Source organism: Aedes albopictus, chromosome 3 (genome assembly GCF_035046485.1).
Source record: "Aedes albopictus strain Foshan chromosome 3, AalbF5, whole genome shotgun sequence".
NCBI classification, from domain to species: Eukaryota; Metazoa; Arthropoda; class Insecta; order Diptera; family Culicidae; genus Aedes; species Aedes albopictus.
The window spans coordinates 312,438,848-312,455,035 of NC_085138.1; the positions used below are offsets into that span (position 1 = coordinate 312,438,848).

Consider the following 16,188-nt stretch of genomic DNA (forward strand, 5'->3'; position numbering starts at 1 on the left):
CGATGGTGGAATTAGCTTCCAAGTCCCAACCAACGAATGGACGGTCGATAGAATCCGGCTCGAAGGACCAGTTTACGTTGGGATACCTTCGAAATTCTTCGCTTGAATGCCTGTGTTGCCCTTCAGATGTCCTCTGTTGGATTTGCTGGTCGTCGTCCACAGATGGTTAATTGGGCACGTTTCACGTTAACGGGCTAGTCTTCCGGCTGGTTTTCTTCCTCAATGTAGGTCACACAACACACAGGCTACACAGTAACGACACTTTATTCACAGGACTTTCAAAACTACACTTTATTCACAGGACTTTCAAAACTACACTTTATTCTTAGGGTGCCGTTATAGTTACGCGTGAGAGTGAGAGTGCGCGTGTGCGAAGTCACAAAAAAGAATATCAACAACAGCAAATCCACGAAAGTTCTTTGGACGCGCACTCCCACTCTCACTTTGAAGCGGCACTATGTCGGCGCCGTTACATCTAACATTTATTCTCAAACTACGATTCACGAACATTTCAACAACATTTAAACGGACGGAGGTTCGCCCTCCGGTGACCGATCGCGAGCAGTGGTAGTGGACAACTGATCTCTCTCGATCTCTTCACAGCATCTCCTGGTCATCATCGGTCGACTGGTCAGTAAGCTATCTTGTTCGTCAACACAATCCATGCGTTGAAAGTACCATCGCAAATTACAGCTTTTTGATCAAAAACCAACATTTTGTCATAACTTTTCGAAACATTGATCAATTTTCATAATATTTGGAGTGTACGACTCTTTTTCATTATGGATTATTATGAATTTATTACCAATAGATTTACAGAGGACATCTCTATGGTGCATTATTTGAAAACCCTCTTGAATTCAAATCTCTCTTGAATTCTTGTATCGTTTTCCTATACTCCTATACTCTTCTTCATTCTGGGTTTTGTCGTAAAGGACTTGCCAGGGTTTATTCCAGAACACCTTTGAGATTTCCATGAGTTTTCTTGGTATGTTCCAGAGTTCTCCCAAGTTTCCTTCCACACTTTCTATCAGCATTTCTTATTGAATACCCCATGAAAATATTGCTCGCAACGTATTCCTTAGGTAATTCCAGATGATATTCCGATAAAAACTCCACTGAAAATCCGGATTGTAACTCAGACATGCCAGCAGAAACTCCTACAGAAATCTCCATATAATATCTGGGTACGAGGTATGTGACATAATGATATTTTGCGCATATAGACTTGTAAAATAGGCTCATTCATAATATTGTGATGTGTCACATCCCAAAAATCTTTATCACTTATATGGTTAATTCAACCTCATCTATGTAAAAACTACTGTGATCTTAGATGTATTTTTCCGCCCTCCAGATATAAGGAAATCTCCTATGTGGTTTTTCATATGGTTGCGCACTTACGAATTTAAGGAAAAGTACCTTAGTGAATATTCCAAGCTTTAGCGTATGAAAAAAGCTCTTTTATATAATGGGGAATTTGGAGTTTATCTTCCACTTTTCTAGGCATAATAATGACATCTCTTTGATTTTTTAGATATCGTTGAGCCCACACAAAAAAACTTGCATCCGCATATTTTTTTTTTGCGCTTCCATTCCTAATCGTGTTAGAAATAAAGAAAGCTGTTTTATGATTTTGGAAAAGCGGAAAAGCCTCTTATATTAGTCGGTCAAATGTGTACAATATACAAACGATAATAAATCAGTTGCCTTCCGTTCACTGCCATGGCAGAATGTGCACTCAAATGTGTCTACTCGTTTTACTCATGGAATCACAACGTAAAATAAGTCCTTGCGAAAACATACATTATCTTTAGTGATTGTTCATGTGTTTTTTAACAGTTCAACAAAAAATCCTCCTTCAGAAATTCTTCCAGAGAATTTGAAAAAAAAAAAAGTTTGCTATGATTGCCTTGGGAAACTTATATGAGATACTAGCTGACCCGGCAAACTTTGTATTGCCAAGTGGTTTGACAACTGTCAGTTCATTGCAGCACCGCACTCTAGATTGGTTTCATTTGGATCGTATTGATTTCCTTCCCAATTCATAAAAAATCAGTTATTTTACCATTTTTATATTTTTCTAGATGATTATCATAACTTTTCATGCATATAAACACAGCCACCATGAATACGAATCAAACCCTGCATAAGTCATCCTGATCGGTTCACCCGTTCGTGAGTTTTGTTGCCTCAAAGGGACATCAAACTCATTTATATATATATAGATAGATTTTCAAGAATACTCCATTGATTCCTTCCTAATAGTTTCCTTCAGAATTTTCCCTAAAATTTTCTGGAGATTATCCCAGATATTGATATGGGCACTTTTTTGAAAAACCTTGCCTGAGTTCCTGCCGATACTGATCCGTGAATTCCATTAGAAAGTCTTCCAGGAATTCCTTTCGGAAAGTCTTCCAAGGATTTATTTTTACGAGTTCTTCAGAACATATTCCATGGATCGCAACAGAATCTGCTTTAGAATTTCCTTCGGAATTTTTGTTAGGAATTCGTATGAGAGTTCTTTGCGGTAATCACTCACGTATTCCTTTCTGAAATGCTTTCAGCGATTCTTTAAGAAAATAAAAGGTTCTTGCAGAAATTACTCCATGGATTTCTTTACAACGATTCCTTTACAAAAAATCTGTCTGGTTTTTTTTAAATTTCCCTTCAGGATAACTTCAATATTTTTTACACGGATTCTATAATAAATTCATTTGAACATACTAATAGAAATACCTTAAGAGTAGTTTTTATGGATCTTTGCAGACGTTTTTTTTTACATTTCGATGCGATGCTATGGTAGTCGAACCAGATTTTTTTTTTCAGAAATTCGTCCACATATTTCTCCAGGAATACAGGGGACAGACAAAATGATCGGGATAGGCAAAATTTTCCCTTCTCAAAAAATATTCAAATAGCTGTAACTGTTTGAAAAGTGCATCAAATATTCTCAAATTTTGACGGTAAGTTGATCAACTAGTTGTGTTTCGGGGTTTGGAAAAGATCAGACTATTCTGCACGAAGTTATAAGGATTCTAGAAAAAGGTATAATTATCCGATAGCTAACTTTGAGCTGTTATATCTTCGGATTCAATGAACCGAATGCAATGAATTTTGGCCATTTATGACTTGTATAATGAGCATTTAAAAACTTTTGATTAAACTTAAAATTCTTAACACGGAAGAAAATTATGACGATTTGATTATTTTTCTAAAAAAACACCAAATTTTCTTAAATTTCAACATCGTTTCAAAATTTAAGATTCTTATTATAAACTAGCTGTCCCGGCAAACGTTGTGTTGCCATTTGTGGTGATTTGACAACTGTTGGGTTCATTGTAGCATGGCACTCTAGATCGGTTTTATTTCGATCGTGTTGATTTTCTACTCAGGTCATAAAAATCTAAATTTTGTCATTTTTCTTACTTTTCTAGTTAATTTTCGTTACTTTTTGTACATATAAACACAGCCACCATGAATACGAACCGAACCGTGCAATAGTCATACTGATCGGTTCATCCGTTCGTGAGTTTTGTTGCCTCAAAGGAACTTCAAACTCATTTTTATATATATAGATGTCAATTTCTTGATTTTGCTTTGGCTGACCAAGCCATGTGGGAAATTACACTGTTGAAAATGCTTTGACATCCATGTGCACAATGGAGCACATGTTCTGTTGTGCACATGGATGTCAAAGCATTTTCAACAGTGTTCTTATTATAGCTCTTCTAAATTTCCTCAAATTGCCTTGAATACAGATATGTTTTGAAAGAAAGTAACAACATAGCCGGCAATTCATTGAAAAAACAATGGGATGCATATTAAAAATTGTCCAATTTACCAAACTATCATGAAATTAATTAAATCGCTTTTACTTTTTCGCTTGTTAATAATTTCAAGTTGAGTCAAACGTTTTTAAAGCTCATTATATAAGTCAAAAATGGACAAAATTTCATTGCATTTGGTTCATTGAATCCGGTGATATAACAGCTCAAAGTGGGCTATCGAATAATTCTACCTTTTTCTAAAATGCTTATAGATTCGTGCAGAATAGCTCGATCTTTTCCAAATTTTGTACATTGATACACAACTAGTTGACCAACTTACAGTGAAAATTTGAGAATATTTGATTCACTTTTTGAGAAGTTACAGCTAATTGGATATTTTTTTTTAAAGTGAAAATTTTGCCTGTCCCGATCATTTTGTCTATCCCCTCTATATATAATGTGCTATAAAAAACTTTTGACTTAACCTAAATTTCTTAACACGGAAGAAAATTATAACGATTAGATTATTTTTCTAATAAAATACCAAATTATTCAAAACTTCCACATCGTTTCAAAATTCAAGATGCTAATTACAGTTCATATAAATTCCCTCCGATTGACTTGCATATAAATATGTTTTGAAGGAAAGTAACAACATAGCCGGCAATAAATTGAAAAAGTAATGGGATGCATATTAAAAATAGACCAATTTACTAAAAAAAATCATGAAATGAATGAAATTGCTATAACTTTTTCTCTTGGTTATAATTTCAAGTTAAATCAAACGTTTTTCAGAGGTCATTATATAAGTCATAAATGGTCAAAATTTCACTGTATTCGGTTCATTGAATCCGAAGATATAAAAACTAGTTGATCTCACAGTGAGAATATTTGATGTACTTTTAGAAAAGTCACAGCTAGTTGAACATTTTCTGGAAAGTTCAAATTGGGCCTGTCCCGATCCCCTGTACTTCTAAAAAATCCTCCAAGATTTTTACTAAAAAATTTCTCCAGGAAAGAAAGGGTTCCTTAAAAATTTCTTCCATAAAGTTTTTTTCAGGATTTCTTTCAGAAATTCTTTCAGTGATCTGTGCAGAACATCCTACAGGATCTTTTAGAAGCATTTTTACAGTCCCATTTGAAATATCTCTTGGGATGTCTTGATAAATCCATGCGGGATTAGTTCCGATGTTTCTCCTTAGATTATTAGACGTTTTTCCAGAAATTGTACAAAAACTTCTTTAAGGAACCCCTTAAAAACTCCTGAGGATGCCTTTGGAAACTCCGAGTAGAAATTCTTGAAAGTTTTTTAGAGGAACTAATTGGTAACAATTTCTGAAGTAGTCTGTTGATGAATTCCTGCATAAATGCTTAGGATAAAGCCTAGCATACCTGAAGGAACACCCGAAGATACCTTTTTACTTCTCTGAAAAAAAATCTTTGAGAGACTTCTGGAGGAACTCCGCAAGTAATTCCAAGAAAAAAAAATGCTGGAGAAATATCAGAACGGATTCCAGAATAATCCGCAGAGGAATTTTAGAAAAAAAAAACTGTTAAACAGTGTGTGCAGAAATCGCATTGTAAGGTACTGGTGGAATATTTGAAGAAATTCCTCAATAAATATCCATGGGTCCCTGGTGGATTTTGTAAAAGAATCCTTGGAAAAACTGCTGAAGATATCTTTGAAGAAATTCTTAGAAAAAAATCTCATACGATTTCTGAAGGGGTTCTGGAGGTATTCTTAGATTTTGAATTAATCCAAAGCAATGCCTGGATGAATACCTCAAGCAAGTATTGCAGAAACCCCTGGAGGTACTATAATATTCTATTCGTTTTTTTATAGGTGCACTTACGTATTCTCGTTTTGTTCTCTTCGTCATGGGGGGTTTTTTAAAACCTATTGAACTCAGAATTGGCCCATTTTTTTTTCTCAACCAAGCTGAATTATACTACCAAGTTTCAGTCAATTTAGTCGCCAAAAACCCCCCATGACGACGAGAACAAACCTGCCGAAAATACCCTTCGTCATCCTAGTTGTGCACATAAAAATAACAAAATTTACGAAACATAAATAATGTTTGTATGCAGGGGATTCCCGAAACACCGAAGACAACGACGGCAAAAACGCCGACTGCCTCTAAGTCGAGCTTAACTGTGTGGACATGCAATATCGAGCGTGAAAAGTTAGCGGTAAATGAGAAAGTGCCGGGAGTACGTAGGAAAGGTACACATCAACACATGATATACACACGCTCTCGGTGCTCGCCGCTCGCCGGCAATGATGGGCTTATTCTTCGGAAGGCTATTTTTCATCGTATCGTGTAGTCTAGTGTCTAGATCCACGGAAAGAACCGGACCGGAGGGATGCCTGGCGCACAATCTGCATCTCGCCGATTTTTTGCTTGTTCCTCGGATAACGTTTGACCGCGCTGCGCTGCTGTTAGAGCGCTCTCAATCGAGAACATTTTGAATGTCGGTCTGCTGGGAAGATCGGTGCGGCGGATAATTGACGCGGGTTTCCTCCACTTGTTTGTGCAAATTTGATCGGTGGGTTTTACACCACTCGATAAACACAAGAAGAACGGTACCCGGCTGGAACAACAAGGCAAGGCAAGGCTACAATAGCAGAAGCATGAAATGCGTTGATGGCGTAACGAAAAAAGAGACGATGGAGTGCAAAAGAGCGATGATTGAGTGATATCATAATTGCTCCACATGGGAAAACAACAGTAGCAGAAAATCACATGCCGGTCGAACCGGTTCAAGAGAGTGACCGGGTTTCGTTTTATGCTATGCTCGTTGAAGGTGGCCAAGGGGGATCCCATCCATAACTGGTTTATGCACTTGTCGTTTGATAGTAACGACAATTATATCAACGTAATAAGAAAAAAATGTCAATTATGTAGCTGGTTATCAGTCTTGTAGGTGATCAGGTTTCATTTCTGTATATTGATTGTTTAATAAAAAAAAATACATAATAAGGCCATCTCTAGTGTTTTCTAAGTAGACAAGCTCGAAAATAAATGAATGATGTATGTATACCTCAATCAAAAAAATGTATGCTATTTAACTTCCCAGACCATCTCTGTCGTATTCGGTTCCACTTACTAGTATGCACTTTGTTATATTACACATGCACCACCAATCCGACTATAATTTCTATGTCATCTACAGAGCAGATAAATTGACCGGTTTTCGGGAAACCTGTACCTCGCTTGATGAACCTGTGTATGGTCTCCGTCAAGGTCTCCGTACACACCAAACGCTTTCAGCAAAATTTTGCTAAATTTTGCCGAGCTGAAGGGTCCAGCAAAATTTTTTGCTGAACTTTCAGCAAAGTTTGCTGAATTTCAGCAAAACATTACTGGTGATCAGCAGAGTTTACTGAACAAATCAGCAAATTTTGCTGAATTTCAGCAAAATTTTTGCTGAAATTTTCAGCTCGGCAAAATTCAGCAAAATTTTGCTGAAACCCTCAATCGGTTTTTGGTGTGTACATTCCGCTAATGTAGGCCTGGTCTTTTCAAATATTCGGTCTAGTAGTCATCGTTAAATACAATAAAATGTCAATATGACTCCATTTGGACTTCTGAGGATTTCACATCCAGCATTACGAACCGTTCTATCAGCTCTATCCAAGGCCTTCAATGATAGACAAAATTCAAACGCAGTGTAAATGCAACGTGCAGTTGCAGCAGTCATCACATCACCCGGCCATGTGGCGACCTTTTTTCAAGAATTATCAAAGAGCGTTATGATGAAAAATTTGAAAACAGGTCTGTTTTCATAGGCGAGTGTCTCGCGCGTATCTCTGATTGCAGGTAAAAGTTGTCGCGAAAGTAGGTTTTGTTTTGGTTCGTATAATATGCAGTTCGATTTAAGGACAAACGTCTTGAAATCCCGCTTCAACAGTGCATTAGAACTTAAGACGCACAAATTTCAAGAAGCAAACTTCAAACAACAGTGCATTTTATTATTCTGTTCTTGCTCACTTGTAATAAACTTTAAATGAGAAGCACAGGTGCGCTAGTTTTGTTTACGAAGAGATTTGTGCCCTCGTAATCGTGAGTAGGTGCCAAGGTCGGCCATTTTGGAATTCTAACAAGTCTGTCTTTAAATAGAATTATTTTCTTTCACGCCTCTATCTCGAATCCGAGGTAGTTGTGCACTTCTTGCAGTAACATCATGTTGGCACTTTCCGATACCCCATACATTGAGCTATTCTTTCTAGTTTCACTGTTGCTAGTTTCTAGATATGTGACCTTCCGGAGCCTGGATCTAAACCCCTGGCTCAGACTGGAGGGTCGACGATGGGTACATGCACAGTTGCCGCCTGGCGATTCGATACAGGGTGGAGCATGAAGAAAGACGGTCATAGCCAAATATCAACGACAGCCATCGAGGATGGCTGATCTCGCGCCAGCTTATGGAGGGTAACATCGACGTTCTGTCCAGCGAGGATGTATCAGGTATCAGTGGGTCGGCTCCAGAGGCACGTTATCCTCCATTTGGGAAATTTGTGCCATCGCCATGAACACGAGCCTATCATTTACCTGAGGGAGAAAGGAAAAAAAAATGATGGAACAGGGAAAATGACAGGTAAGGGAATAGGATCGAGTTTACACAGCGTTCTGTAATAACGCACAAGTGTAACACAATTATTATTATTATTATTACTGACATTTTTTTATTATGGGGAAGTTCAGCCCGAGGCTAGTTCATCCCCGTACCACAATGGGTCAAGACAGCGCCCTAAAGCGTAAAGAGAGCCTATAGCTCTTTACCACAGCGTTTCAAGAATAACAAAACATTCTGAAGATTCAGGTTTCTGAAGTCGGTTTCTCTTAATAAGTGTTTACCGAGTGCTCGGTAACGCAGTTGCACAAAAACTGGACATTTACATATCAAATTATACAAAGTTTCATAATCGAACTCACAGCTATTACATAGAAATAAATCAGCTTGCTGAATATTCGCCATGTGATAGCTGAGTCGGTAGTGGCCAGTTAATGATTTGACCAGAATGCTACAGTTCTGGTAGTCAATCTGATCTGATCTAGTGTAGAATTAGCATTTAAGTTAAAATACACGTTAATATAAACAAAAAAACCCGATTTAATCCACCTATGGTGAACAGAACCATTCTTACACTTATTAAAACTATTGTTGTACAAATAATAGGGGGATTCACTTAACGACGTAAACTGATTAAACTGATTAAACGTCGTGATCTCCAAGGCAATCTTTGATTTTTCATTTGCAATATCTTGAAACATTTCAAATAAGCAGAAAATCATGGCTTACGCAGCAATTTAATCTGTTTAGTGAGTACCCCTAATATATTTAACATATTTATTTTGTGTGATGGACCAAAAGTTCTAGAAAATATTGTGGATTTGGCATCTAGTGAATTGGTTTCCAAAATAGCATCATGGACCATGGACTAAACTACCAGAAATGCCAGACACCTTCTAGAATCTTGTGTGAAATTTTTAAGAAATAACTTACATATTCTGGAATATTGTATCATTTGTTAACTGCCAAAAGATCTTGAATCGATTAACAAATGGATAAGAAAATCAGCGAAATATACTTTGTCTAATATCTCTTAATCAGTCGATTAAATTAGCTCCGAAGTACTTGGTATTCATGGTTATGGTGCAAAAAGGACAAAAATTATACATCTACTAAGGGTCTGTGTCAATTGGCGAATTAAAATTAATTTTCACTTCAACTTGACAGTTCGATAATAATTTCCTTAGGAAAACTGTCAGATTTAAGTGAAAATTAATTTTAATTCACCAATTGACACAGACCCTAAGTAAATCAGTTTTGGCATTAGCTAGTTATTTTCGCTGTCCGGTTCTTGCATTTTTCCCACAATATATAAATTCAAAGCTTTCATTTAACATATTGTTAGTTTTCATAAAATACCTGTGTATTTGTAATTTGTTATTTATAATTTTATTGAAAATAACAATACACTTTGTCAGCATTATTTATTGAAAAATAATTTCCCACAGACTGGTCAAAAACTAATGCAAGATAACAAGTAAGTGAATAGAATAATAAAAAAGAAGAGTATTTCGTAAGATATCTCAGTAATCAAATGTCGAATCGAAATAAAATTTCAGAGCCTTATACAAGGATATTGTAGCTTTCATTTGGTGCTTAGAGAACCCAAATCGGTTGACCGACAGCTGAGATATTTATTATGGTACCCTTGGTCGAAAATCTCTCAAAAAATTAACCTTACTCCCAAGTACTCTTTGAAAGATATCTCGGTAACCAAATGTCCAATCCTAATAAAACTGTATAGGGTTCTACTAGAATGTTGTAGCTTTCATTTGGTGCCAGGATAACCGAAATCGGTTGACAGACGGCCAGAATATTTATTATGATACACTTGGTCAAAAATCTCAAAAGGTTTAGTTCTATAAATTCTAAGTACTCTTCGAAAGATATCTCTGTAACCAAATGTCCAATCAAAAAAAAATTCTGGGCGATCTACTAGGATGCTGTAGCTTTCATTCGGTGCCAAGAGAACCCAAATCGATCGACAAACGGCCAAAATATTTATTATGATACACTTGGTCAAAAATCTTAAAAAGTTTAGATGTATGACTCATAAGTACCCTTCGAGAGATATCTCGGTAACCAAATGTCCAATCGAAAAAAAAAATTCAGACGGCTGCGTGACTTTTTTTTGTAACGCACATACACTCACACACACACATACACACACACACATACAGACATTTGCTCAGTTCGTCGAGCTGAGTTCATTGGTATATGAGACTCGGCCCTCCGGGCCTCGGATCGAAAGTCGGTTTTTCGAGCGATATTTATACCCTTCTTATGGGTGTAAAAAGGGTAAAAAACGTAGTATCTGAGCTTGCTAGCTTCTGTTACCATATTTATTCCTGAGAAGAGGGAGGATATGTGGTACTGAATCTGCATAGACTTACAATGCACGCTAGTAGCACATGGTCTGCCAAATGCTCATCAACCAATCTCCACAACATCTACGCGTTTTTTTCTCTACACGCACATCGCTACAGTTCAAAGCAACAGTCATCCATAAAATTTTAAAATAATTCACGTAACGGCGTAAAACACTACGTTAAATATTTTTCTGTGTAAACGTCGCGATCACCAAGGCATCTTTGAATATTTTAATTGCAATTTTATGAAACGAACATATTATGCTCTTTAGTCAAACCCCATATTGTTTTTTTTTTTTTTAATTTGAAGTTTTATTGTACAGGGGATGGCCAAAATGTTTGGGATAGGCAACTTTTTTTTCTCCCACAAAAAAGTTCAACATGCTATAACTTTTCATAGAGTGCATCAAAAAATCTCAAATTTTGAGTGTTTGTCAACCTATTATATGTGCAACTTTGGTACAAATTTGGGCTTGATTAAATAATTTTTCGCAAAGTTAGAACCGTTTCGGTAAAACACTATTATTAGGACAACTAATTTTTGAACTGTCATATCTCGGAAACCAGTGAACCGAATTTGATGATTTTTTTAACTTTCATCAACAATAAATTGATGCTCAATACGACGTTATAAAATGTAATATTTTCTCACGGCGAATTAAGTTAAACCACGTTGAAATTTTAACCCATATAGAGGAAAATAAGTCAAATTTACAATACCACACAAAAAATATTAAATGTGTTCTTCCATCAATCTTAATAGGCTTTAATATATCTGATTAGAGATAACTTGAGAACAGAAGTGGAAAATCTTTGGATATCAACACTAAAATTTATTGACATTGATGTGAAAAATCCAAAAAGTGTCAATCCATGATCACTGTTTTAAACGTTCAAAAAGTACCTATGTTTTAATAGTTTGTGAAGCATTTATATATCGTTAGTGTACGTTCAAAATTTCATTCAGTTTGGTTCACTGGTTTTCGAGATATGACAACTCAAAAATAAGTTGTCTAAAAAATAGTGTTTTACCCGAACGGTTCTAACTTTGCGAAACATTAATCAATCGAGCCAAAATTTGTACCAAAGATGCACATATAATAGGTTGACAAACACTCAAAATTTGAGATTTTTGATGCACTCTATGAAAAGTTATAGCATGTTGAACTTTTTTGTGGGAGAAAAAAAGTTGCCTATCCCAAACATTCTGGCCATCCCCTGTATGTTATTCATGCGTTTTCGTAGCGCACCTTTCTGCTAATCGGCACACAAGGTGATGAAGGTTTGCTTACCGAGGTATGATTACCGATCTCTGATGATCGTTTATCAACAGCTTCTTTCAATATTACGAATATGCATTGCCAAATTCTTTATAGATAGAATTTTGTTCTTTGACAAAAAAAAAACACTTCTTCTTCTTCTTTCCTCTGGTCGAAGCTGTTGTTCTGACAGTTTCTGTGTGTGGCCCGGTGACGACGACCATATGGCCACAAAAAAAAAAAAACACCGAAGATGTAAGTTAATACTAATTATTTTATTGCTATGTTAATTTATGACGTGAATAAGTTTTAACTTTATAGCATGGGTCAACATAAAATGCTGTATATTCATCATTATTTCCTGCTGAAAGATCGGTGCCCTGTCCTGCTGTTCGTAATAGATAGGGTTGTTTTGATTGCTTCGACAAGTGATAGCAGAGATCAATGTACCTTACAACTCAAACTCGGACGAGCATATATGAAGTTTTTGAAACAAGATTGATAAAAAAAAGCAGTTCAAATTTTACGCAGTTCACTATTTAAGACAATCTGACCCCATTTTAAATCGCTCACACATCTCCGTGTACCCAACGTAAAACGTCACGTGGTTTATGGGCAGTCCCTGAGAATAGACTACGTCTTGCCAGCCAAAAGAAAGAAAACTTAGGTAAATGATTTTTTAATGATTTTTGTAGTTTAAAATATTTTGGACCACCCTAACAGCAAAAATACACAATAATTATAGTTTTTCAATATCAATACATTATTTAGGAATTCCCAAATTGAAAGGTCAATCAAAATCTTCGTTCAAAACGCGCATCGGGGTAGGTAGCTTATTATCGATTATTTTTTACATGCTTCCCATAATCAGCAGATTTCACAATGTTGAACAACCCTAATATAGTAAAATCAAAATATATGAAAAGCTCCATATCAGAGATAGATTTAGGGATTGATGATGATTTTACATGAATTTTAGCAATTTCGGTTAAAATTTGAGGTTTTGTTCGACTTTTGTATGGAGGCCCGCCTCTGCACTGTGGGGTGTACCGCGAAAGTAAGGAAAGGAGAGAATGAGTTTTCAGTGGGTTCGAACCACATAAACCGAGGAACCACCTTTCGGGTATCTTATCAGCAGATTTTCCGAAGGGATGACACTCTGATCTTTTGAGTTTAATCTTTTTTGAATCTTTTTGAATCATTTCTAATCTTTCCGAATCATGCATATCAAAAAGGAAAGAAATTTTTGATTCAGTGTCTGAAGAACACCTGTCAAACCGAACCTCGTTCGCGCGCACGAAATAAACAAGTGAAAACAAAACACCAAAGAGCAGCGGTGAACATTGCTTAAATTGTTAATATTGTAAGTATTATCGCATAAATATGAGAATCTTTCGCTGCATATTAAAAATCTAACATTTATTCCAGCTTGGCTGACATGCCGGAGTGTTCCAACTGGAAATTCCAGCTTGACGTGCCGTAGACAGCCACCTTTCTGAGCGTTCGTCAGTCATCGATTTGCTGCCAGCTAGAATTTTCCTCGACCCATACCTACTTCATTTTCGAAGGTGCTCCACAACTAGCCTCTGGGTCTATTCTGCTGCGAAGTTCTGATGGATTCGTACAGTAAATTACCGTTCTCGTTGTGAAAACGATTCTACTAGTAAGGCGAAAAACATTAGGTTAGATGATGTAATAATATAAAGTAATGGGGGAATTATTGAATTATTATCGAATCTTTCTTTTACCCTCAGGTTGGTGTCGACGGTCTGCCACGATATGTCAGCGTATTTTTCGTGTAAAGCTGCCGCGAAAAGAACAAGCTCCGGAATTAGCGTTTTGATTTGGAGACGCAGAAGTAGGTACACAGGAGATGGAGAAACAGCTGACCAGGGAATCGAACGTAGTTTGCGACGAAAACGGTAAGTCTACCTAATATTGCTTTGGAAATTCTGTCAGAAATTGCACCAGACCATTATATTACTGGTGTTTGGTTCCAGCTGGATTTTTCTACGAAAAAGATTTTTATTGTTACATCTTTTGTTTCTTACTTGACTGAGACAAATCCTGCTTCCTCTAGTGTTCTATGAGCGCTTTCACGTTGCACCTAGTCAACCCATCGTTCATCTGTTCTCTGTGCACGCCTTTTTGTGGCAACCGGATAATTAGTAAATATCAACGTTGCCGGATTGTTGTCCGGCATTCTCGCAACCTGCCCTGCCCAGCGTATCCGGTCAGCTTTAGCCACTTTCAGGATATTGGGTGCACCGTAGAGCGAGCTAGTGCTTCATCCTTCACTGCCACATACCGTTCTCCTGCATGCCGCCAAATATCGTCTCTAGGACTCGTCGCTCGGAAACTTAAAATGCTGGCAAGTCCTCCTCGAGCATGGTTAAAGTCTCATGTCGGTAGAGGACTACTGGTCTTATTGGCGTCTTGTACATGATGCGGAGGTGAATCTTTTTAGACTGCAATTTCTTCAGGAATCAATGGTAGGCACGGCTTCCACTGATGATGCCCTTTGTATTTCACATTGTTATCAGTCATCAGTAAGGATCCGAGGTATAGAACTTGAACTCAACTACCTCGAAGATATCCTCGTTGCACTCAAAGTCTTCCACTGATTATTTGTATTTCACGACTCACGTTGTTGTTAGCAAGGAAACGAAGTAGATGAATTCTTCTACCACTACCACATCAAAAGAATCGCAACATTGCTGCCAAGGCTTGTCCTGTCTAGCTCCTCGTTTTAGATAGGGGGTCATTCTAATATGATGTCCATCGTTTAGAGGGGAGGGAGGGTCTGAAAAAGTGTGACACTGCATGTATTAGGTATACGAAAACGCGTGACAAAGGGGGAGAGGGATCTAAAAATTCTGAAAAATTATGGACGTGATATTTAAATTGTCCCTAGGTGTACAGTTCTGCTACGTTCCGAAACAATATCTTCTAGCAATAATATCAATGTCATGCGCAAAACAGACATATTGGCCAGATTTCGTAAAGATCGTACCCAGTGTAGCGTAGAGGCATTGGTGGACCGACTCTTTTGGCAGACATTTTATTAATTAGAAATCCAACAATTGATTGCTGTTCAATCTGCTACAAATCAAAGCTTTAAATATATTTCATTACAATAGTCATTAAGTTCAATAATATAAAGTGACACTTTGTAATCACTCGGTAAATAAGCAATATCAGCTGAGTTTTGTCTTGTGGATGAGTTACATAGTAGTGTTCAATCATGTAGAATTGAAGTCCCCGTTGAGATTGTAATGAACTGGACAGTTCAGCCAAAATCCTTACGTAGTTTTGCACATCGTCCTTCGTCACTTAGGGTGACAATGGGTATTATCGGCAGGTTTGTTCTCTTCGTCATGAGGGGTTTTTGTCAGCCAAATTGCCTGAAACTTGGCTATATAATTCAGCATAGTTGGGAAGGATTTGAGACCAACTCTGAGTTCAATAGGTTTCAAAAAACCCCCAAAGACGAAGAGAACAAAACGGCCGAGAATAGGCAATTTCCCCTATATCAATTTTGTAATCTTCCCGCGAAAGTTGTTCTTGTCCATGATTTTCCATAGATCTGCGTGGTCGATACTGTCGTATGCCCCCTTGAAGTCGATGAGTAGATGATGTGTTGGGATCTGGTATTCGGGTATTGGTATTTTCGACAAGTTCTTTTCTAAGTTTTAAAAATCCATTTCAGGCACTTCTGCTAATCATGGAGCAGCTTCTTCACCGGTCTCATTTATCAAATGCTTTGTAATATTTCTTTCTGTTTTTATGTAATATTAATAAAAAAAATGCGGTGGGTGGGGGTGAGGTGTTTTGTTGGGCTCTATAAAGTCATCCGAAATTACATAGGCTGGGGCTACTAGTTGTATGAATAACTACATCTGCCCATAATCGCATATCAGTAACAATCGACAAAAATAGGCAAATTACCATTTTCGCTTGCATGTGAATAAACCGAAATTAAAAAAAAAAATAAACTCCAAATCAATCGTTTAGCGATAAAATTATCTACAGCACTTTTTGTATGCTGAACCAATAGCCAGAAAATAAATAAAACCTTAATAAAATTGATTGCACGCTTTAAAGTCGGGCTATTTTTTTCAGTGTGACTGTTATGCAATTACATGCATTCAACATTGAGACAAAATGACTTATTTCAAATATCCTTGATCAAACTTTAAAATTTTATTAGGGTAA

At 36.9% G+C, this 16,188-nt stretch overlaps 1 long non-coding RNA gene across 1 annotated transcript; it reads left to right on the plus strand.

Moving 5' to 3' along the window:
• Nucleotides 1-13,122: 13,122 nt before the first annotated feature.
• On the plus strand, nt 13,123-15,798 carry LOC109428144 (uncharacterized). Its single transcript, XR_003895360.2, has 4 exons — nt 13,123-13,336; nt 13,402-13,655; nt 13,728-13,895; nt 15,683-15,798. It is a non-coding gene; the product is annotated as an uncharacterized LOC109428144 (long non-coding RNA).
• Nucleotides 15,799-16,188: the final 390 nt, after the last annotated feature.